General features: G+C 37.2%; 2 pseudogenes; one reads left to right on the top strand and one right to left on the bottom strand.

The window, feature by feature from the left end:
• Positions 1–144: 144 nt before the first annotated feature.
• Positions 145–2558, bottom strand: LOC120154646 (annotated as a pseudogene).
• A 1639-nt stretch (positions 2559–4197) lies between these two features.
• Positions 4198–23458, top strand: LOC120154644 (annotated as a pseudogene).
• Positions 23459–23902: the final 444 nt, after the last annotated feature.

Genomic DNA, 23902 nt, shown 5'->3' with positions numbered 1-23902 from the left:
ATAAATTAGATTATGTGTGAGGCGCATGCATTACGAAGAATGTGGGTTAGCAATTATTTTGGTGGCGCGGCATTAGCCACTTTTAAGACCACCAGAAGGGAAACAAAAATGGTGAATGAGAAATTGGCAAGAATTGCAGCCCAGTTTTCAGTCATCCCATCCGAGATACTTGGAATGAGAAGCAGCAAGAATAGCAGCTCCGATACCAGAACCATCCTTCGAGAGCTTGAGCACGACGCTTTCGAACACCTCTTTCCCTAGCAGTTCGTTTAGGCAGTTCACCAAGCATTTTCGGTATTCCGTGTAGTGTTCGTATAATCCGCCGTCCATCGCTATCGCCGTCCTTCGTTTCTCCCCTCCCGTGATCGTATCCCGTCCCATATTCCACAGGATACTTAATATTCCGGCAGCCGAAAGACGTGCCCCTCGCATCGCGACGATGCTGCAAATCCGGACGATTACTTGTCTCATCTTCAGAGAGGTATTTGATATCTGCAATAAAAGATGTAACAAAAGGCTTAAACACAACACCGAGTTCGCTAATAGTACTACTTCCTCAACAACCAAGTTTTGATGATCAAGATTATACCTCGAAAATGTCTTTAATGTGGCTGGCTACCACTTTGAGGTCAGGGGAAGTGTCTTGATGCATGGCAGAAATGGCTGGCGTCCTGCAAGTTGGCAATGCTCAATTATTAATATCGGTAAAGAACCGGTGACCCTTTTTAACTATGTTACTCCAACCCTTCATTTTTTGTAAAACGGTGAAATTACCCCAATATGAAAAGCACTTTAAGTTTGGGTGGAACTGTGTCACCAAAAAATGCAGCTTCCTTAGCCATCCAATTTAGGACTCTGCGGACAATTTCTCCCAAATACATACCAGACATCACCTTCTCAAAAATCTGCGGCAAACCAATCGAATATAATGCCAATAAATGATGTCGGGACTATGCAAAAGCGAAACAAACCGTAACGGTGCGAATTTACCAACTTACCTGATCACCAGGATTTAAGCTCTCAGCATCCAGTTCAAGATCATACTCTGATAATAGAAGATGTGCTAACTTAAAGTTACCCCACTCCATATTAATAACCTTCAGACAAATACCGGTAGCAACTTTAGTTTTCGAAAGAAACGATGTCGAAGCTATCGAGTGTTCACTAATCACTAGTAGGAATTAAAGAAGAACAGCTAACCATCTCTCCAGATCTTGGTAGTGGACCATGCCCTTTTGGTATCGCGTCTGCACGTTCGACATATGCTGCCTTTGATCCAGTACCAAGGATCACAGCATCGACAACATCGTTGTCGGCATATCGACCACTGGCTAGTGTCCCGATGGTATCATTGACCTTTATGGAAATGGTTGCAGTAAGGCACCGTGGGGGAAAGAGTAACGATAATGAAAAGCAATCGGAACTCGAATTTAAGCATACAAAGGTACATTAACATAAGCCTACAAAAGCCGAAACACGCATGTCAAGGCCATGTCTTTCCATGGCTTTGGTCAATTCATCGACAACGTCTCGGCCGACCTGTTAATTCAGCACTCAATGACAGTAAAGAAACATAAGTCAAGGATAAGAGCTGCTGCATTCATCCATCTATGAAGAACACAAAGAACAGTGAGCAATTAGAACTGACTGCTTCGTTTATGGAGAAGCCTTTTGTCCACTTAAGAAGTGTGCCAGAAGCAAGGGATGTTTGCACCACAGGGAATGAGAAGGTAAAACCAAGCTCCCTCTGCCTACCCGGAGTCGGTTTAAAATCCGGGCCTTCTTGAGCTACGAATTTCGCCAGTTTCGCTACGATAAAGTCGAACAACTCCTGAGATCAACTAGATCATTCATCAGACATTCGAGACATCTTTATGCCTCGACCAGTTTTCCGGTCATTTATCGATGAGCAGAAGCACTTACATCCGATGAAGACCCTGTCATCAAACTCGTCGGAATCGACACTCCACAAATTGTTGATTGATGATACCACGACCCTTCCCTCCGAGTACCAGTCGTAACACACGGAAATTAGTTCCACCAAGGTCCAATGCATAAAACAATCCCTTCTCTTTCCTAATGTAGGTAAAGAAAACTGCATTACAATCTCAACAAAAGTCCCTATCGGACGGTGGACACTAATCGATTAGTACGATTATCGACATCCAATTCTAACATGTACATGAACTTGATTCTACAATCTCTAACACACATATACATCAGCAATATATTATATGTATTGCATGAACGTTGATCTTCAATGCATTTTATGTTTTATAAACAAAGGGAAAAAATACCCAGTAGGCAAACTGTCCACATAGCTGATGAGCATTGAGTTTGCTGCCGCCTTCGGAGGCGAGGCCTGCTTGCATCTCGACGATCATGGCATCCAACACTTGTCTCAGCCTCGAAAGAGGCGTAGCGCATTTCTCTTCAAAATCTTTCACTATCTCCATTGCTTTCACCCACTTCCCCGCCTTCTTCATCCTCCGAAGAACAACAACGGCCGCCGCCGCTACCCCACATGCCACCGCTATCCCAACTGCAACCTTCCTCATTTTCTAAATAAACAGGAATAAAGAAAAAGGTATTTCAAAATGAAAAATGGGAATTCTGGGTTGTTGAATGTAGATTAGAGTTCGGTGCGATGAACATATAAATCAAAGCAAAGATATTGCTTTCCAATGTAAGCAACGGTGGGTTTCATTCAGATGAGAACATATTGTTTTTAATTTTCAATAGGGTTCAGTTATAGGAAACATATTACAAAGATCAATCTCTTGTATCTTGAGAAGAAAACAAATCCTTTATAGAAGGATCTGAAGAAAGAATGAGTAGATCAAATCATTTGGAAGATCCCAAACTAAAAAAAGCAAATTACCAATGAGGCAATAACGCTGTAGGTTTTTATTTGCTGAAATAGGTTATGAATGCACACGTGTATGTAAAAAAAACATGGTAGCTTTATACAAGAACTTAGATTTGGTGGGTCACACCATATGACAATGATGAAAAGACACATGAGATATGATATTTCTTTGATTAATTTACGGGGAAAATATAGGGAATTCTAAGCAACTGCAATGTAATATAAGGCTAAAAAATAACGTAACCGAAAATATTTAAAGGAACTTAATGAAATAGCTTAAGCGTTATCGGAAATATTAATTAAGCGTGTGTGTATATATATATATATATATATATATATATATATTAAGTTTCATGTATTTTAGGAAACAAAAGAATGGCTTAACCGGGTAAGTTAAGTTACCGGTTAGTATCGAAACTCACTTAGAAGAATATCGATATTTTCGAATTGTATAATAGTTCAGAGCGAAACCGGTTATAGTATAGAGACCAACTTATAACATCAATGTGTGAAGGAAGAGGGCAACATGAGCTTAATTTTTATAGTAGAAACCTAAAATATTACTGAAATGTATAACAATAACGTTTTTTTAAAAATGTTGTGACACTAAGAAGGTAAAATTTTAAATTTCAACCAATATCATTAAAGTAACGTATAATTTTTCCGGTCGATGAGTACAATTTTTTTAGTTGGAAACCGATTATATCGAAAGTTTTTCCCCGAGTATCGATACTTTCGAATTGTAAAAAGAAGTAAATGAAGAATTGTATTTAAAAGTATCAGACATATGCACATATTTCGATACAAATGGAAAAGTACCGAGTATTTACACATAACATAAGCCATTTAATGACGGTAAAGACAAGAATCATAGAGCAGAGCAAGGGTTCGTCTCAAGAATCTGTTTTATATGAGAAGTAAACATCAAGTCAGAAGAACAAAACTGAAATCTCAATTTGAAGAAGAGAGAGGTGCGTTGTTGAAACCCTAGTTTGTTTCTTCAATTAAGTTATTTGGGATTTAGTGATTAGGGTTTATTGTAGAGGGTAAAGCTATGGAACTGAGGACCGATTATTGTTAAGGTTAAAGGAATGTGAATTGATTATTGTTAGTAAACTAAACGAAATGAATATTATAGGTTGTTGGGGGAAATTAGGTTGTAAATAATTTTATAAGTTGTACATGATAAGTGACTGTAATGAACCGTTATTGATATAAATAGTCATGAGAAGTATTTACTGTTACATTTACATAACAGTTTATAACAAAAATTGTTGTTGAAATCTGTTTTGTATTGTAATAATTGAATGTAAAGCAAGAAGAAAAAGATGGATTCAGTTGATGAAATGAATGAAATAGGAGGTTTTGACATGGAAAATATGCCTCGAGAAGAGGGAGAAGATGTTTTTCAAGACCAGGATACGATTGACACAGAGGGAAGGCCGAAGAAACCAATGTGTGCATATATGAACTTTCAGTAAGTGACCATGTATTTGTCTGCAACTTGTTTGAAAGGTGTTTATTGATTAAAAGTATAATAGATAATTATATTGATGAGAAATTTGAAATGTTTACAGTGTGATGAAATGTAGACGTTTGGAGGGAATTTCGAAAAATGATAAGAAGGTTGGTTCTGTTTGTATGTGAATTGAATTGAGAAGGTTATAGAGATGGATTGTTATCAACATTATTGATAAAGCAACGTTGATCATAGGTGAGAAAGGAAACGACAACGAAATAGAAGTTGATGAGAAAAGAGGAGAAAAAACCTTATGTAAAAATGAAGGAGAAACATAGATAAGTTTATAACGAATGAATGAGTGGACATGAGAAGAAGGTACTCCGAATATTTTCCATTCTATAACATTTTTTAAATATATTGTATAACATAACATAACACAATTTTTGGTTTTTAAATAAATGTAGGCAGTGTCCATAAGATGTAGTTTGATAAGATTGTATGAGTTGATGGAGGAGTTGAAAGGGAGGGGAAGCCTCAATGTTGTTAAATAATTAGGATTTGAGTGTTTGATTGAGGTAAAGGAACAACCAATTCCTTGGGAGTTGTATCTGGAGTTGTTTGAGAAATTTGATACTGAAAACCGCATGCTTCAGTTTGGTGGCTATCATTCTCCTGTGGCGGTTGCATAAGTTGTAGCTGTGTTGGGTCTAAAAAACGAAGGGACTTGTGTTAAAGAAGTGTTTGAGAGGGAGGATTGGAAAGAACACAACATGAAGTATAATATCAAGCCAAAGGTTACATTAGCTGAGCTGAAGGCAGAGATTAAAAGCGGTAAATTTGTTGGTGATGTCTGAAGGTGAGAGTTTTGTTGTACGTTCTTGGAATACTTCTTGCTCCAACGGGTGATACATCCCTGAGAACGGACTATCTGAAGCTGCTATGTGACAAAGGGATGAAAGGAAAATTAAACTGGGCGAAATTCGTTGCGGATAAATTGATAGTGGCAATAGTGATTTTCCAAAAGCCCGAAAAACACATATACTTGCAAGGTTGCATTGCAATATTAGAGGTAATTGAGTGTTGAAGATTTTTTTGTTAAAATATTTATTTAATTGAACAAATTTGTAGAGTTAAATTGATTAATTTCCTTTGGAATCTAGGTTGTATTGTTTGATTATAGTCAAATTCTGTGAGTGTCTCGACCTACAAAAAAAAGGGGATTCCACGCATCCTTGCATGGGGTAAGGATGAGGTGGTGCGAATTATGAACAAGCTGAAATCAGAAAGATGGAAAAGAAAAGAAAAGAAAAGGTAATAACATCTAGGTTTTATTATGAATCATTAAATAACTTCGTTCAACAGTGTACTATAATTTTGTAGGGTGCTCCAGTGGAGGATGAGAACATTGGAGAAAAAGATGGTTGTAAGGGGACTTCCTCGAATGATATTGGGACAAACAAACATGATGCGATAATGTATAAGTTGCTGCAAATGAAATGAACTATTTCAGAGGTTTGTGATAGACAAATGAGAATAGAGGAAGTGATGGACAAATTGAAATTCAATGGGAAGGAGTCTGGTGAGAAGAATAAAGCCAGTTTCGATGGGATATCAAAAGAAGTTGACAAGATGAGGAGTGAAATGAAGGAGGTGATTATTGCTATTGGTGAAATTAAGAAAAAAAATGTCTAGAGGGGTTTAGGGAACTGAGGGAAGAAATGAGTGAGACAAAGAAATGTTTTGTATCAATTGACAATAAAATTGTTGATATGTGTAAAATGGAGAAGCGGTCATTCGAAGGAGTGGAGGGGGGAAGAAGAAAAAGTGAAAAATGATCACGTTGGTGAGGTATCTGCGGCTAGATTGAAGACACCTAATATAGTCAGTGTTGACGAATTTGATTCCAAGTGTCTTGCACCGCTAAAAAAGTAGAAGGTAATATGAATCGTAGTACGTGAAGTTTATATTTGTCTTTGTTGTACTATTGTGTCTAATTGAAGTTTAATTTTGTAGGTTATGGGTTCTGGGCCAAAGGTTAGTGGGAAGCAACTGTTGTTAGAACGGAAAGATTAAATATTAGTTAGGACCAAAAGTACCCATGACGAACTTTTGTAGAGACATGAATTGTTAGTGGCATGCAAATGGGGATTACTATTTGTTTCAAACATAAAAGGGAATGACAATTGTTTGCTTCATTAGTTGTATTGTCGATGAGTATTTCTTTTTTTTAATGTCGCAGGTGAAAATACCAAGGGCGATTTGTAAAATGGAGTATTCTTATTGTGATTATATTTGGAACTCTGATTTGCGAAATTGGTAGGTATCTGAAATTGAAGTTAGTTTTAAAATAAGTTGTTAGGGGTTGGGCTGTGTAAGAATAACTAAATGTAATTTATATTCAGTGAAGTTGTTGTCGAAATTTAAGGGCAACATGTAACAGTAGTAGACGTGGGGACATTGAAACCGACAACATGGGTTGGCTCAGGGGTTTGTTGATAACATTTGATTTGAAATTGTGTAGTTTATGGAGATTCATATTTATGATATACAATTTTGGCATAACATTTTTGTAATGCACGATGTTAGGTTATTGATATGGTCGGGTTGACCTTGGTACGAGACTCTCACAGAGGGTCAACGACATTGAAGATTGGGTACCTTTCTTGCAACACAGCGGTAAGTTGAATTAAAGAAATTCATCTAACAAATACTGTTATGGATGTTAGAAAAGTAACGATTTCGAGATAGAATTGCAGCTGATGCTTCTAGTTGAAAAGTCGATTATAAGCATATTGCGTAAGTTTTTGGTGCTGTGTTAAGGTCCTATGCTAAGTTTACAAACTCTGATACGGTAAGAACGAATGAATTTTAATTGCTCAATGTAATGTACTGTGGAGACTTATTATATGTTGTGAAATAACGTTTGTGATTTAATTGCGCAGATCCTGTGTCCAGTGAATGACAATGCTAGCCATTGGTATTTAGTGGTTATGGATTTGATTATGTTGGAAGCACGGGTATACGATACTCTTACTTCATCAAGGAAAAAGTAAGAGTACAGTTGGCGAGGAAGTTGGTTAGTAACTTGTAAAAAACTGTTGATTATTATGCATATTGTAGTGTAGATTTAGATGGTGATCCTAGTTACAAATTCTTTCAATGCGACTTAAATCATTGGACAAATGATTTGGTTTAAATATTTTCAGGAGGCAATGGGGATGCCAGAGACACGAATCAAAGATTTGAAAGTTGTGGAGGAAAAACCGAAAGTCGAAACGAACGGGTATTCTGACATTAGAAATTCGTTAATCTTTTCTTTAATTTTTGTGCAACTATATTGATTCGACGTTGGCAAGATATTAAATTGAACAGAAATGATTGTGGTGTTCATGTCATATGGAGGATGCAAGCTGAATTGTTGGGACTTGGACAAGACATGGTAAGGCGTTGCATAATTGGTATATTTAATAAAGTGAATAACTATTTGCGGTATTGTATTGGATTACAATGCAAAAATTGGATGTGGGGGAATGGGATCGGATGAGGATATTAACCGATCTCGTTAGCTATCGAGATAACTAGAAAAGGCCCTTCATCGATTATGCCGCACAGGAGTATCAACGAGATAAAGAGGAAGGGAGTGGTGTGGCGTTGTATGATTGACTTGAAATGAGAACTAATTTTGGATGTATATATTAAATGCTTAAAACGTAACTGAATGCATGTATACATGTTCATGAAGGAAATGTATAAGTTGTTAATATACAAATGTAGACGTAATGTAGCATATGTTAGAACCGTTACTGTAGATGTAGACCCAAACTTTTGGTACTCCAACATGCATCGTTGTCCTGATATGTAATGGTAAAAAAATTAGAAAGGGAAACAAAAATTGTAATTAATAACAGTAAAATATATATGCGGATTGACTCATATAATACTCATCATTTCCGACAATCGGAGAACTTCGCATGTATTGATCTTTGAAGAAATCAGACTGTGTTGGTGGTGAGCTCGTTGGTAATCAGAGTTGCAATCATGGGCAAGTAATTTTGTTATGTCCGTTTTTTTTCAAGAAACCACATCGCCTAATTTTTTTCCGACCTTTGCTTTGGCACTTCTTTTCGTTTTCCTTGTTTTCGAGGGGGTCACAAACGCGATGTATGTCTTTTTTATGTTGAGATGAATCTTTCATAGTAAACATGTCTTTAAATTGTGTTGTTAGTCTTTTCATTTGATCCATTGCTGTTTTGAAGGACTTATATGTCTTTGATACAGCGTAGTATAATCTTGTTGCTATTGCACGCAGAGAAGCGAACCGTGCCATTTCTGTAAACTTGGATGGTACATCGAAATAAAAAAAACTCATGGCGGAAGTCTTCGCATCCTTTGTCCACCGATTAAGAATCAATGAATTTGATAGAGATGTGTAATCCTTGTTCTTTAGGACGTGCAGTTGATGTCGACATGGAATCCTGACTGTTTCAAATCTTCGACAAGAGCATGTTAGGCTTTCTAAAACATGGTCAAAACGAACTTGAGCAATCTTCTTATTTTCCTTGTACTTTGGCAATACAAAAGTCTAAGATTCATCTGATATTTTAACCGTGTCCTGAAGCCGGTACAATGTCTCATGTTGAAGTTCTTCTTGGAAAAGAAGAAACGATGCTCGTGTATAAACTTCAACAACATGGGTTTCTTGGTCAGTGAGTTTAGTCATTTAGAAAGGTTTTGTCTTTGAACATAAGAAATCCTCCTGCAACTCGTTCATCATCATTTCGTCGATTCATTCATCAATTGCACGAACAACTTTTACATGTCTTATTATTAGCCAACGTTTTTGTGAGCGAAGAATTCATCAACTCGCGCTTAGCGCCAACCGAATTATAGCAAAGAAATGACTTGTTAGGTACGTCTGTGCCCATAACTCACGAGTATTTCCCTTCTCAATCACCCATGGATGTTTTTCCACATTGAATTGAGAAACAAGTGAATGCAATTCTCTATCAAATTCAGTAGTTGTCCACCAAGAAGACATAATCTTGGAAAATGCACCAATGTTTGCTTGTGCATTCCGAGACATATGCCATGAACATCTGTGCTTAGCATAAGGGAGAACAGATTTGATTGCCCTTTGCATGGATCAATCTCCATCGGTGACAACCGAAACATGTGTTTTATTTAACATGGCCTGCACAAAATTACTTAGAACCCATTCAGAAGTTTGAGTTGTTTGATCGACGATGATAGTAGTAGCGAAAACTACTATGGCATGATCATGATTTACACCGAAAATAGGCATTATTAGTCGATCATATAAATTATCCTTGTGAGTTGTGTCGAAAGAAATTACGTTATCGAAGCAAGTGTAGTCTGATCTTGATGTTGAATTGGCCCAGATTATACTGTGCAATGTGCCCGATCCATCGACTAAGTAGGTCATAAAAAACCCAGGATCATCTTGCATTTTGAAACCGAAGTAGGAGATCAGAACATTGACATCTCCATGGATAATTTCCTTCATTTTATCTCTTTCAAGTGCATTGTACATGTCTTTTAGTGTGAAGCCAACATTGTGATAATCCCCTGTCTGATGATGCGTGAAATAATTCATGACCTGTGATATCCCCACTCCAACATCTTTAAAAGTTGTTGCCTCCTCCAAATCAACCTTAGTGACAACTCTATTTGAACGTAGAAAAGGTGACATAACGTGTGGCACAATTCGTGATTATGTTCCTCATTAGCCTTGCCCACTACCTATTGATCTTCATTTTTAGTTGAATACACTACTAATCTAGCATTGCATCATGTTCTCGTAACATCCCGATGAGCGCGTTGGCGATCAACATTATTTATTTTAGATTTTTTGAAACCCTTGTTTTGAATAACAAATTTCTTGTGACTTCACGTTGCCATCCTTATCTAGCCGTGTTGTTCCGTGTCGTGCACTAAAACCACGCTTCTTTGCGTAAGCTCGATAAAAATCCCAAGCATGATCACGAGACAAAAATACAACCCCTACCAACTTTTGATAACTATCTCGACAGACTGATTCACCACATTCTCTATTAACTGAAACTATGTGCGATGCAACAACTTCCATTTAACAATGGAAAAGTGACCCAAAAAAGAACAACAGATTTTGATATTATTCACTTTAGGATGCAATAGTCAGTGCTTCCTGTTGACCTAAACCACACGGTGAGCTCCTGAATTTGGTAAGGGTATTAATGTGTGGTTATTGAAGTTGAATTACAACATTTATTTCTGCGTGCAATGTTAGGTGTGTGTGCATTTAATGGGGCATACAATAATGTTGTCCATAACGTATCGATAAAATTTCATAAAATATCGATACTAACCGTTGCTTTATTGAACCTTATAAAAAATGTGATATATTTTTATTAGGACTCATTCAATGTATCCGTGTCGATACTTGATGAGTGTTCAGAATAGTTAATATTTGCTCGTTATTTCTTCGATTTTGTGGATTTATTGCTGTTGATTTGGTCGTGTTGTGCTTGTTTTCGTACAGGTCATTGTTTTCCAGAATTTGTGACAAAACGGGCGAATTCTGCATTTTTTTTATTATTTGGTCACGGCTGGAGACATGGGCACGACTCTGGGCACGACGCGGTATGACGTGACAGTTTCTAGAAGGTCCAGTCAGCGGCGGTTTCTAGAAGACTTCTTCCGCACGCCTTCTGGAAGATTGACGAGTAGAGTTGCATTAGGAGACTAGTTTAAGTTTGAATTTAAATTTAAAAACAATTATCTTTTGTATTATTTTATTATTTTCTTTGTTTATCCTTTAGGCTTTGAGAGGCTATAAATACCCACTTGGGGTAAGCCTAAAATGATCATTCAGAATACATTCTTCTTTTCTCTCTAGTTTTTATAAAAGATTTCTCTTTTCCTTTTCAAGTTCTTTTTTATTTTTCTTTATTTTCAAGTTTTATTTTTATGCTAAGTATGACTTTTTTCATGCTTAGCTAAACTTTTCATAAGCCGAGAGCTGTCGCGATGATTCAATTCCAACGGGAGAATTGAAACTAATATCTTCGGAATCTCTCTCTCAATCTCTGCGCTTATTTTTCAAAATCAAAACAGTTTTCAAAATCGAAGATTGACTTTGGTCAAGAAGTTGTTGCGATTAAACGTGTGGGAGGAAGATTCGGCTTATAGAAAGCAATTCGACTTCTTGGGAACACACTTGGCGAGATAGCTTCGCCAAGTGGGAATTGAGATCGGAATTGACGGTTATAGAAACAACAATCCAAGTCGGTCGCCACGAACTTAAACGGTATTTGATCTACGACAATAGATGTTGTTAGAATCAACTACCGAAGCCGGAATCAAAGATTGCCTTGGGTATTCGGTATACAAGATAGAGTCACAAGGATAGCTCTTGTAGACAAAGTAACCGACGTGAATCCCGAAGAGAAAATCTTATTCGATGATCTAAAGGAAATTGAATCAAAGCGAAGCTTGAGGCTACTTTTACCGTATTTATTCACAATCTTCATCTTCTTATTTTTACTTAAATTGTTTATTTATTTATTTTTAGCATTTTAATCTCATATTACAAACCCCCCTTTTTACTATTTTCGCCTGGTTAGAACTATTCAAACATTAAATTGTGATTTTCTAAGTCCCTGTGGAATCGACCCTTATTTCTCTATACTACGTATTTCCTTTATTTATTGATTGAGAATAAGGAATTATTTTGACATCAAAAACGACAGTTGTCAAATTGGCGCCGTTGCCGGGGACTTCGCCAAAGTTATTAATTTTTGTTTGTTTTTGATTTATGACCAGGACAAATCCGGGCACATTAGTGGAGTACAACCCGGAGATCGAAGCTGAAGCTAGGAGACTCCACGCACAGACACTTCGGGAAAGAAGGAGACAACAATTAGATCCAGAAGAAAGATCAAATTCTGGTAATACAAATCCGATGGCCGAACCTACTATTCGGGAGTTAGCCGCGGCACCCACTGAACAAGGGCCTATGTGCATTGATCTTCCCCAAGGCGAAACTCCATACCAATTGAAAACTGGCCTTATTCATCTCCTCCCTACATTCCGCGGATTTCCAAACGAGGATCCACACAAACATCTCAAAGAATTTCACATGGTCTGCTCTAGCATGACACCACAGAGAGTAACCGAGGACCAAATAAAACTTAGAGCTTTCCCTTTTTCCATAGGCGACTCGGCTAAGGAGTGGTTATTTTATCTTCCTCCTAATTCTGTTACTACATGGGCTAATATGACTCGTCTTTTTCTTGACAGTTTTTTCCCCGCGGCAAAAGTAAGTGAACTACGAAGGAGAATACTTGGAATCAAGCAACTTGATGGAGAGTCGCTCTACGACTACTGGGAGCGGTTTAAGAAGTTGTGTTCTAGTTGCCCACAACATGGGCTAACCGAACAAACACTCATTCAATACTTCTATGAAGGATTATCTCCCCTGGAAATGAAGATGATCGATGCTGCTAGCGGTGGAGCCTTGGTGAATATGACTCCTACCGAGGCTAGAGACTTAATATCGACGATGGCTGCAAATTCCCAATAGTTCCGCGCAAATAATGAACCTTCTCGAAGGGTTCATGAGATAAGTTCATCTTCCTTGGAAAGTAAAATAGATAAGTTAACTGAAGTCGTAAACTCTCTTGTTGCAGGAAAGACATGACAAAACCGAGTATGTGGAATATGTGCATTGCCTGATCATCCAACAGACGGTTGTCCACTGATTCAAGACGATGCAACAACTCAAGTTAACGTAGTCGGAAACTTCCCGGGACCTCCCCAAAAAGCTTATAATCCTTACGGTAATACATACAACCCAGCATGGAGGGATCACCCGAACTTCAGTTATGCGCAGAACCCGAGACCGAATCAAGGCTATCAAGCGAGACCTTCACCACAACAACAGCCGCAGAAGACATCACTAGAATCGATTGTCGAAAGGTTAGCACTCTCCCAGGAGAAATTTTAGACCCGAACTGAAGCCCACTTCCAAGAGATGGACAAGTAATTGAGCCAACTGGCTCAAACCGTGGGGAGATTAGAGTCACAAGGTAAATTTCCGTCTCAAACTGAAGTGAATCCGAGGGAAAACGTTAGCGCCATCACCCTTCGGAGTGGTACAGTAGTAGCGCCACCTATCCCATCGGACCAAGTAGTCCAAAAAAAAAAGAAGACCAATGACGCAGGATCCCAGAATAAGAATGAAGAAGAACAAGTGGACGATCCGACGCCATCTCCCTATGACGTGCCACCACCTTTTCCATCAAGGTTAGTTAAAAAGGATAAAAAAACCGAAGAAAAGGAAATATTAGACGTACTTCGGAAAGTGGAGGTTAATATACCTCTCCTTGAGGTTATCCGAAAAGTTCCAAGGTATGCTCGATTTTTGAAGGATCTCTGTACGACAAAGAGGAAGCTTACCGGAGTCGAGAAAGTAAGCTTAGGAGCGAACGTCTCAGCCGTTTTCCAACGAAAGTTACCACCCAAACTGAAGGACCAAGGTATGTTTGCAATCCCTTGTAAAATTGGTAAGGTTGAGATTAAACGAGCTATGTGTGACTTTGGTGCATCAATTAATGTAATGCCTCTATCTATCTATAAAATGGTTACTAACGATCCTTTGAAGGATACAAAGATTTCGATACAGCTTGCCGACAGATCAGTAATCTATCCTGAAGGACTCTTGGAGAATGTATTGGTGGAAGTAAACGACTTGATATTTCCTGCCGATTTTTATATAATCGACATGGAGAATGAACGCACGAACACATCGTCCGATATTCTTTTGGGGTGCCCTTTCCTGAGTACTGCACACACAAAAATTGACGTGAGAAGCGGAATTTTAACTATGGAGTTTGACGGTGAGATCGTTAAATTTGACGTATATAAGGCAATGAGATATCCTAATAAAGTGGAAAGTTTAAATTCTGTCGACTCAATTGATCCTTTGGCTGACGAATTTTTAAAGACTAATTTCTCTTTTGATATATGCAGGGAGCTGGAGGGTCAGGATGAGAACGTGAATTATGATCATACAGAATTGAATTTGATTTCTTCTAAAATCTTACCTTCCGTTCTGCAGGCACCCGAAGTTGAACTTAAACAGTTGCCTGACCACTTGAAATACGCCTTCCTCAGACCAAACAACACTCTGCCAGTAATCATATCAAAAGGGTTATCCGAGGAGGAGGAAAAAGACTTGATCACGGTTTTGCGCCAAAACAAGGGGGCTATAGGATGGACCATCGCTGACATAAAAGGTTTGAGTCCATCTACTTGTAGGCACAAAATTAAAACCGAAGAAGGCGCAAAACCAACACGTGAGGGTCAACGCCGGCTGAATCCACCAATGATGGAAGTGGTAAAAAAGGAGATACAAAAACTCCTAGATGTAGATATTATATATCCAATTTCGGATAGCAAGTGGGTAAGTCCGGTACATGTAGTTCCTAAAAAAACTGGAGTTACTGTAGTTGAAAATTCTGAAGGAGAACTTGTACCAACACGAGTTCAAAATGGGTGGAGAGTCTGCATCGATTACAGGAAGTTGAATTCATTAACTCGGAAAGACCATTTTCCTCTTCCATTTATAGATCAAATGATAGAACGATTAGCCGGTAAATCTCATTATTGTTGTCTTGATGGATTTTCAGGTTTCTTTCAAATTCCAGTAGCACCTGAAGATCAAGAAAAAACGACATTCACGTGCCCCTTCGGTACCTTCGCCTACTGACGTATGCCTTTCGGACTTTGCAATGCACCTGCTACATTCCAAAGGTGTATGATTAGTATTTTTTTCTGATTTTGTTGAGAAAGGTATTGAGGTCTTCATGGACGACTTCACTGTTTACGGTAATTCATTCAAGGAATGTCTATTAAATTTGAAAAATGTGTTGCGTCGGTGCCTAGAATTTAACCTTGTTTTGAATTATGAAAAGTGTCACTTTATGGTTGATAAAGGTTTGATTCTAGGACATGTTGTTTCGTCCAAAGGAATTGCGGTAGATAAGACGAAAACGGATATCATACGTTCACTTCATTACCCCACTTCGGTGAGGGAAATTCGTTCTTTCCTTGGTCACGCAGGTTTTTACCGGAGATTCATTAAGGACTTCTCTAAAGTGGCACAACCATTGTGCGAGCTATTACAGAAGGATAAAATCTTCAATTTCGACCAAAAATGCCAACAATCGTTCGACATATTGAAGGAAAAGTTAGTGTCGACACCCATAGTCCAACCGCCAAATTGGGACTTTCCCTTCGAGGTTATGTGTGATGCTTCGGATGGAAGCGTTGGGGCTGTGCTCGGACAAAATATCGGGAAAGAACCTCACGTTATCGCTTATGCATCCCGCACCCTGGATTCCGCACAACGAAATTATTCAACAACCGAAAAAGAATTACTTGCCATTATTTTTGCATTAGATAAATTTCGATCATATCTTCTTGGCACTAAAGTTATTATTTTCTCCGATCATGCAGCCTTGAAGTACTTGCTCAGCAAAAAGGAGGCGAAACCACGACAAATCCGTTGGATCTTACTCCTCCAAGAGTTTGATTTGGAAATCAAGGACAATAAAGGATGTGAGAACTTAGTAGCCGATCACTTAAGCCGGCTTCCAATCACTGCGGTTGATTCTCCCATTCGTGAAGAATTCCCGGAGGAAATCTTGATGATGGCGCAAACATCAATACCTTGGTTCGCAGATATAGTTAATTACTTAGCTACAGGGAAGGTACCATCTGATTTAACGAGAGCCGAAGTAAACCGCGTTAAGAGAGAATCTCGTTTCTTCATTTGGGATGATCCATATCTTTGTAAGCATTGTTCAGACCAGGTAATTCGTCGATGTGTTCCTGAAAGCGAGGTAAGCTCAATCTTAAATTTTTGTCATTCTTATTCGTGTGGTGGACACTTTGGACCGAAACGAACTGCTCATAAAGTTCTTGAATGCGGATTCTTTTGGCCTCATATTTTCCGTGATGCCTACTTGTTCTGCAAAACTTGTGATAATTGTCAACGTGCAGGTAATTTGAGTCGAAGAAACGAAATGCCCCTTAATCCTATACATATATACGAAATATTCGATGTTTGGGGACTTGACTATATGGGTCCATTTGTTTCTTCTTTTGGCAATTGTTATATAATTCTTACGGTTGATTATGTTTCGAAGTGGGTGGAGGCTAAGGCCACTCGCAACAACGATGCTAAAACTACTGTTCAATTTCTAAAGAATTGTATTTTTTCCAGGTTTGGTACACCGAGAGCGATAATAAGCGATCGTGGCACACACTTCATCAATCGAGTAATTGATGTGCTTATGAGGAAGTATGGAGTGAATCATAGAATTGCCACGGCTTATCATCCGCAAACGAACGGACAAGCGGAAGTTTCAAACCGAGAAATCAAGATGATTCTTGAGAAAATAGTTAAGCCAAATCGCAAGGATTGGAGCTTGAAATTGATTGACGCTCTGTGGGCTTATCGGACTGCATACAAAGGACCTATTGGCATGTCACCATACCGCCTTGTGTTCGGTAAGCCGTGCCATTTACCTGTCGAGTTAGAACACAAGGCGTATTGGGCCGTAAAACAGTGCAATATGGAGCTAGAAGCGGTTGGCGAAACACGAAAGTTACATATACAAGAGCTTGAGGAAATTCGGAGAGATGCTTACGACAACGCAAAAATATATAAGGACAAAACAAAAGAATTTCATGATCGAAAAATTGTTTCTAAATCTTTTTCTATCGGGCAAAAAGTTCTTCTTTTTAACTCAAAATTAAAACTTTTTGCAGGTAAACTTCGGTCAAAATGGAACGGACCTTATACAGTAACTGGAATATTTCCTCATGGCACAGTCGAAATTGAAGATAGTTCGGGCACTCGGTTTAAAGTAAATGGACACAGGGTTAAGCCATATTATGCGAATAGCGAAGTTTGCTTAATTGAAGATCTCAACTTGGAAGAACTTGTAGTCTGAACCAGGTCGTCGAGCTAATGACGTTAAATAAAGCGCTTCATGGGAGGCAACCCATTGTTTTCAATTCCGTTATATTTTTATTTTTATTTTTTCTTTTATTTTTTTTTCCGATTAAGCATATTTTAGTTAATTTTGCAGGAATTTCAAACTTAAACAACGAAGAATTGAGAGATTATCGTCCGAACAATGCCAAATTCTACCCCTAGGAGCATGTAACGGTGCACGTTAGCACACTTCTAAGGAGACCGGTCGACAGTAAATCCGGGGAGTACTCTGTTCCTTCTCTTGCACTTTAATTTTTTTTTCTCGTTTTGAGGCAAAACGCTTTAAGTGAGGGGGAGTAGAGTGTAGGATTGAATTTCATTTCGCTTATCTTTATGCTTTGAATCTAGTATGTGTTGGTTGAATTGGTCGGAAATTTCATTAATTATCTTTGTCTTGTTGAAATTTTTTGGAATGCTATGCTTGCTTGGGAACACATAATTGTTTAGGTTAGGATATTCTTGATAGCGAATAGCATGAATTGTGATAAGTTGGTATTTTTGTGATATTCCATGACTTTGTTGGTTGAAATATAATTAGCTCAATGCATGAAACAATTTGGTGAGATTTGAGCCTTTACGAGCATATCATTTTCGCTCTCATTTTGTTTGATTGAGTGTGTCGAATTTGGCATTGGTATTCTAGAACCTGCATGTTAAATACTGTCGAGATTACACATGAACATGATGCTTAAAAATGATTTGGGCACCTTAGGATTAACCATTCCGTTTCCCCACTAAATAGCCTACCCATGCATATTTTCCCTTAGTTAAACACTTTTGAGCCTATTCCCGCTTCTTTGTTTTCACCATATTCATAAACCCGAGCCTTTTTATTTTATCCCTCTTTTCTACCATTTTCAGGGCAAGTGAATAATTTTTACCATTGTATTCTCCATCGAAAAAATGTTGAATGAAAAAAAAAACAAAAAGCAGCTGTTCGAAAAAAGAGAGACTGTTCGAAAGAAAAAAAGGACACAAAAAAAGACGTGAAAAAAATGCAAGACAAAACAACAAAATTGTGAAAAATGCATTTCGATAAGAAATTTGTTGTTTGATATTTTGTTTTTTTATCTTGTTGTGCTTAATGTTTTGATGGAGTTGAGATTATTATTTGTTAGTTCCTTGCCTTGAACATTTAGTCTTATGTTTAGCCTTTTCCCCACCTTTACCTAAGCCCCGTTACAACCAATAAAAGACCCTTTGATTTATGCATCTTGTTCTTATTAGTAGTGGAGATTTGATTTACTTACAGGCTTATGGTAATACTGTGTAGATTCTGACATTGAGCGTTTCTTTACCCCAAACACATTGAGTGATTTGAGTGAATCCCGGTAAGGTATTGAGTTATGAGCATTGAGATTTATGAATGAATGGATATTACAATTATACTTGACTTGTTTCAATTGGTGATGTTCAGTTGATTGATTTCTTGACTTCAATAGTTATTGTGGTCTCTACCTTGCTTCCTTGAATATGAAACTTGACAAAGAACGTTTAATGAAGTTTTTGACTGATTTGGTTAATCATACTTGAGGAAAAGCATGAGATAAGTGAGGGGGAATTTGATGAGTGTTCAGAATAGTTAATATTTTCTCGTTATTTCTTCGGTTTTGTGGATTTATTGCTGTTGATTTGGTCGTGTTGTTCTTTTCGTACAGGTCATTGTTTTCCAGAATTTGTGACAAAACGGGCGAATTCTGCATTTTTTTTATTATTTGGTCACGGCTGGAGACATGGGCACGACGCGGTATGACGTGACAGTTTCTAGAAGGTCCAGTCAGCGGCGGTTTCTAGAAGACTTCTTCCGTACGCCTTCTGGAAGATTGACGAGTAGAGTTGCATTAGGAGACTAGTTTAAGTTTGAATTTAAATTTAAAAACAATTATCTTTTGTATTATTTTATTATTTTCTTTGTTTATCCTTTAGGCTTTGAGAGGCTATAAATACCCACTTGGGGTAAGCCTAAAATGATCATTCAGAATACATTCTTCTTTTCTCTCTAGTTTTTATAAAAGTTTTCTCTTTTCCTTTTCAAGTTCTTTTTTATTTTTCTTTATTTTCAAGTTTTATTTTTATGCTAAGTATGACTTTTGTCATGCTTAGCTAAACTTTTCATAAGCCGAGAGCTGTCGCGATGATTCAATTCCAACGGGAGAATTGAAACGGTCCCTTAATATCTTCAGAATCTCTCTCTCAATCTCTGCGCTTATTTTTCAAAATCAAAATAGTTTTCAAAATCGAAGATTGACTTTGGTCAAGAAGTTATTGCGATTAAACGTGTGGGAGGAAGATTCGGCTTATAGAAAGCAATTCGACTTCCTGGGAACACACTTGGCGAGATAGCTTCGCCAAGAGGGAATTGAGATCGGAATTGACGATTATAGAAACAACAATCCGAGTCGGTCGCCACGAACTTAAACGGTATTTGATCTACGATAATAGATGTTGTTAGAATCAACTACCGAAGCCGGAATCAAAGATTGCATTGGGTATTCGGTATACAAGATAGAGTCACAAGGATAGCCCTTGTAGACAAAGTAACCGACGTGAATCCCGAAGAGAAAATCTTATTCGATGATCTAAAGGAAATTGAATCAAAGCGAAGCTTGAGGCTACTTTTACCGTATTTATTCACAATCTTCATCTTCTTATTTTTACTTAAATTGTTTTTTTATTTATTTTTACCATTTTAATCTCATATTACAAACCCCCTTTTTACTATTTTCGCATGGTTAAAACCATTCAAACATTAAATTGTGATTTTCTAAGTCCATGTAGAATCGACCCTTATTTTTCTATACTACGTATTTCCTTTATTTATTGATTGAGAATAAGGTATTATTTTGACATCGAAAACGACAGTTGTCAATACTTTACTGCAGGGAGTCCGAAACCAGCATAACCTGATACATCAAGTAATGAAGTATTCCACATTTCATATCAGAACTTATGTCAAAAGTATTGATTTTTTTAATATTGAAACCATTCTTGGAAATTTAAATAATCTATGGGTATCGTTATTATTGTTAAAAGATCGGAGGTATTGTTAAATCACTTAGACTAAAATAAAATTGGGAAGGATAATATTGAAATTATTTTCATGAGTATCGATTACTTTTATTTCGAACCATTAAATAAGTATACGTTATTTCTTAGATATTGATACTTGTGGCATAAAGTCCAAAATTGTAACTGGTAGAGGAAATCTTACTGTTCGATATGTACCGAAACTAGTAAAGTATGTCTAGATATTTGTCATTTCGAAATGTTTTTGCAATGGGAGTGAAAGTGAAAAATATAAACTTTACTGTAATAGACTGATATATTAAGCATGGATTTTTTTAAATAAGGTCCTGTACATGTATCGATGCTGTTGGTTGTGTCCTTTGATAATTTTAAATTCGAAAAGGAATTTAAAGAAAATTAACTCGAAATAGCGATACATTAAATATAAGTTCTGATGAAATTTTGTATTTCTGGGTAAAACTTTACATTCATGTTGAACATACTTCACAAAAAAATTGCAGTCAACCGTAATACTGACCAGATCTGGCGTTAAACAAAGAGTGGAGTTTCAAAACATGAGTGCGACACGAAAGATGGAATTTGGTGCTCTTACGATAAATAAGCGTACAATTACTACCTTACTGAACCTGCAATCAAACATTGCTGAACCACACAACTAAAATGGAAGAAATTAAAGTAATAACCCAAAATACTTTCTCGTTCTTAGTTCGTCTATCGTTAACCTTGATTCTTTTCAGTAGCCCGTTAATAATAATTTTTAAACGTGTAGTAGTTCTTAGTTACGGGCTCATCATAATAAGCAAAATACCTGCAAAAATGTCGAAATGAGCTCCCATGTTTCTTGCATCCAAAAAACCTTCTTCCTGGATTGTCAGTTGACCAAGATGTATGCAAATCCACCGAATATCCACAAGTGCAAACCGAAAATGATATTGGTTGATCCATGAAACCGTTACTGGTTTGGGGGGTTTTCATCTTAGATTTGGGAGGCAAATGATGAAGCTGCAACCACTGGTTTTTTTCTTTAAGAAGTTATAGTAAACCTTGTTACACAATAACAATATAGGTAGCTCTATCCTTGATTGCCTTTTTGTTTTATAATTATAAAACCGATTGCATTATAGTAAGATAATAGTAATGCAGTTTCTAATGAAAACGTATTAGGTTATGAAATTAGTTCAATGTAGACCGTTAAGATTATATGATCCCAACCTATTTTAACATTAACAAATAAGATAAATCAGGTTTTCATTGTAAAAATACAAGTAGCACCGTGTGTCATTGACAATCGTTTACTTCTCATGTGTGAAACCCTTTTTATTTTAAAATGTAACATGAAAAATGTTTATATATATATATATATAACAATACAAGTTGTGCATTCTTAAAATTGTAAACTGTATAAGTTACATTATGTCAACCTTTTTAATTTTACAATTATAAGATAAATCAAGTTTACATTTATAATAATATAGATATCGCCTTCTTGGTATGGTAAACCATATAAATTACATTGTGTAAACCTTTTTTATTTTAAAATTATAACATAATTCAAGTTTACATTTATAATAATATAGGTAGCTCCTTCTTGAAATGGTAAATCGTATAAATTACATTATGTAAACCTTTTTTTATTTTAAAATTATAAGATAAATCAAGTTTACATTTATAATAATATAGGTAGCGACTAGGGATGGCAATGGGTCGGGTCGGGTCGGGTTTTTGGGCCACCCGACCCGACCCGAGAAGAAAGGGTTCTCCACCCGTGACCCGACCCGACCCGACCCGAATATATGACTTAGAAACCCGACCCGACCCGAAATAATAAAAAAAAAATTAATTCAATGAAAATAATGACTTAATTGAAAAAAATTATATATTGAGGGATATTATTGTAATTATCCCTAACTATATAAGATAAAATTATATATATTTTTCGGGTCGGGTCGGGTCGGATTTTTTTACCCTAAACCCGACCCGACCCGACCCGAACAGTGCATTTAAAAAAACCCGACCCGAACCCGAATTTTTTTAAAAAAAATCCGACCCGATCGGGTCGGGTCGGGTCGGAACCCGTCGGATTCGGGTTGAGTTGCCATCCCTAGTAGCGACACTACCGTAGCTGTCAACCATTGACATATTATGAAATAAACCATTTATACTTCTAATTTCGACACATATCCGGTTGTATGAACAATGTAATAGGTTTTTATTAATTGTAAGAGGATGGATAGTGAAACTCTTGAATATCGATGCCTTCGAATCAATTTGAAAATTTTGTTTTTCAATTGAGGCAGATGCAAACTTTTCATCGTCCCGCCGATTTGGTCCCGCTAGATATACTCTCTCCCACCAATTCAACAACCTGCCATATTTTATTAAGCCCCTCCCCCAAGTGTAGTTGAACTGAAACACCGACATATAGTTGAGCTAGCCTTGGTTTTGATGGGTCAAGCATCTGTTCTTTTTAAGCTTTGGTCATATGCAGTTGTTACTGCTATTCAGCTTATCAATCGACTTCCAACTGAAGTCTTTCAAGATTTTTCGTCCTATGAGAAGCTATTCGGGAAAAAACTCGTTTATAAAGAAATGACGATGTTCGGTTGTTTGTGCTTTCCGCATCTAAGGCCTTTTCAGCAACATAAAATGGCTTTTCGATCTTAGCCATTCACATATCTTGGTGTCAGTCCTCAACATAGAGGATATCAATGCCTTGCCAGTGATGGGCGTGTTTTTATATCGCGACATGTAGTGTTTAACGAGTTTATTTTTCCACTTGCAGGAAGTAATAATAACTTAAAGTCTGCTGTAATATCAGGAGTCAGGACAACGGTCACAAGCCATTCATATTGTGACCAACCCTAGAAGGCTGCAAGGTGATGTGTTGAGCTCTCTAGAGGGTGGTGTCTCCAGTAGTGAGGCCAGAAATACACCGGGTGTTCAGCAGCAAAATGATTCTGTTGCTAGCTCGAGTAGGTTCAGTATAATGCCTGACATGGTAGGTGTTAAAAGTCCAAAGTTTGGCAACCAACTTTGAAAATGATTTTCAAAGTTTGGTAAATATTTCTTTGAAAAATGGTTTTTCAAAGTTTGGTAGATGTTTGTTGAAAAATTGTAATGGGGTAATTATAATTAGTCACTGGACTTTAGGGTATTTATAAGATTAGTCCTTAAGCTTCAACTATAAATACCCTAACCCATTTAGCTTTAAAATCATCCCAAATCATTTCTTTCTCCTAATACTAGAGAGCTTTCTTGTGAATATTTCTTGTGAGTAGTGAGTGTTTTGTAAACACCTGTAAATTTTCTCTCTTAGTAAAAGATCTGCAGCAGTCCGGAGACGTAGGCACAATTTGATGAACTCTGTTATCAATTTTTCGGGTATTATTTTTCCGTTTTTATTTCGCATTCTCACTAATCTGGTTATAGGGAAATTACTTGTACTCGTTTATTTCCCAACAACTGGTATCAGAGCTTTTGG

The sequence above is a fragment of the Hibiscus syriacus genome, unplaced genomic scaffold, assembly GCF_006381635.1.
Source record: "Hibiscus syriacus cultivar Baekdansim isolate YM2019G1 unplaced genomic scaffold, ASM638163v2 tig00111138_pilon, whole genome shotgun sequence".
In the NCBI taxonomy this organism is placed as follows: Eukaryota; Viridiplantae; Streptophyta; class Magnoliopsida; order Malvales; family Malvaceae; genus Hibiscus; species Hibiscus syriacus.
The sequence above is the reverse complement of the archived record's forward strand: the minus strand, read 5'-3'. Positions and strand labels throughout refer to the sequence as shown.